Source organism: Artibeus jamaicensis, unplaced genomic scaffold (genome assembly GCF_021234435.1).
Source record: "Artibeus jamaicensis isolate MK-2021 breed Jamaican fruit bat unplaced genomic scaffold, CSHL_Jam_final contig_797, whole genome shotgun sequence".
NCBI classification, from domain to species: Eukaryota; Metazoa; Chordata; class Mammalia; order Chiroptera; family Phyllostomidae; genus Artibeus; species Artibeus jamaicensis.
In genome coordinates, this window is record NW_026521977.1 from 14,845,442 (window position 1) to 14,847,408 (window position 1,967).

The 1,967-nt window shown below is 40.0% G+C and overlaps 1 non-coding gene across 1 annotated transcript; it reads left to right on the forward strand.

The window, feature by feature from the left end:
- Positions 1 to 1,403: 1,403 nt before the first annotated feature.
- LOC119049910 (small nucleolar RNA SNORA57) lies at positions 1,404 to 1,549 on the forward strand. Its single transcript, XR_005082638.2, has one exon. It is a non-coding gene; the product is annotated as a small nucleolar RNA SNORA57 (small nucleolar RNA).
- The last annotated feature ends 418 nt before the right edge of the window (positions 1,550 to 1,967 follow it).

Below are 1,967 nucleotides of genomic sequence, written 5' to 3' on the forward strand. Positions count from 1 at the left end.
CACCACATCAGAACACTTCAACTCTGTCAAACAGAATGACTCCTTTCTATAAGCACTAGTTTGTAATGTTCCCTTTTCCATCCTATATCTAAAATTTCAAAAAAAAGATTAATAGTATGCTTTAAGTACAGCATGATGGAAATAAAAACATTTTAATATAAATTAACATCTAAGACGATATGTAAATGTTTAACTACAACTATACTAGAACATTTACTAAAGGCTCACATGTACTAAAGAAATCGGACGTGTGCATTTATACATGGAATGTCTAGGAATGTGACAGGCACAGATGCAGAATGATAAGGAGGTGGAATATTGTTAATGCAAGTACCCTGAGTGGTGTTGCCATCAATGATGCGATATTTTCAAAGGGTGAATTACACAGAATGAAGTTTTCTTTATTTACATGATAGATGCTTTGTTGGAAAATTCAGTGCATACTTTGTTAATATGTAAATTTCAGTCCAATGTTTAAACTCTAATAATAATTATAAATAGGTCATTTGTTTGATGTGCCTATATTTCACCCTAGTGGGATCATCCACTGTCATGCAGGAAAGGGAGCAACTCTTCACACAGGGGACAACCCACATAATACCCATGACTTTTAAGAGTCCCTGGTCCCAGTCCACTAACAGCCAGTAGAGTCCCCTCTACCAGTAATTTCACAAGAAAAACACTTCCATAAATTTCCCAATCCCCACCCCATGGTGCAGAGCTGCCTCCATTGAGAATCACCCAGATACAAGTTATCTTTTGGGTTGTAATCAAAGTTCTCAGGTTTCAAAAAGAAAACTTGAAATAGAAAATTCAGTGTCCCAACAATATGTTTCCCAAATTCTCATGAGGAGAGCAATGGATGGCTCATATGTAGGCCATTTTTTTTCTATTAGGAAAACTAGTTAATGTGTAGTTAAATCTAGTGCCTCACGGGCAACATTGGCACTCCATTTTTCTCTACAAAATCCTCGTTTTCTCAATGAGATATAAACACACAAAGAACAGCTGAAAAATCATTAGGTATCGCTAAATTCCCACCCGTAAGGCCTGGTGCAAAATACATTGCATGTTTTATCTCTTTACATGAAGCTTGTAAGGAAGACGTAATTTGCCCTTCTGTGCTGAGGTTATGGAGGGGAGAAGATCTGATGAGTCAGCCGGATGCCACACCTGGTCCTGTTCTTCTTTGTCTTCAAGCACAGCAGCAGAGCTAGCGCCCTAACACCAAGGATAAGCCCAGGGTTTAAACCTCCCATCACTTATACTGCTGTGTGAAATTGGGCAAGTTATTTCATTTCTGTGTGCCTCATTTTTCAACTGGGAATAATAATAGTATTTGTTTTCAGAGGACCACTATTAATATTAAATGGGTTAAAACACTTAAAAATGTACCTGGTAACCCTCCTCTTCTTGGCAGGGATCGGGCATGCAGTTCTGGTCCCCAGCGTATGGATGCAGAGGGAAAGGGCTCTGGCCCCCTCGGTGTCAGGTCTTCCGTGCGGACAGTTTCCAGTCAGCGGTTCTATTTTCAGGTGCTGGGACACTGGTAAACAAAGAATGTGCCTGGTATATAGTAGTTTCATGATTATTGGTTATAGTAATAGTAATCAATTCTTCTTCGGCTGCCTGAGGCAGTTTTGAAATTTCTTTCCCTGAGCCTAAGTTTATCTACAAAGGCCCATATTTCCTCCTTTGTTTGGGATTACGCCTGTCATTGCACCCATGGCAGAGCATGAGCCGGGCATGTCATAGTTCTGATGTAGCCTCTGTCTTTCCCGTCCCTGGGCCCCACTTCAGTTTTTCATTAAAAAGAAAAAAAATAGGACTTCCACCAAGATGGAGGCGTAGGTGGAAGCACTGCACCTTCTCACACAACTAGGTTTAAAAACAGCAAAGTTTTAGCAAGAAAAACACAGCCAAACCACAGAAAATTGAACTACATGGAAGTCTGACAACAATGAACA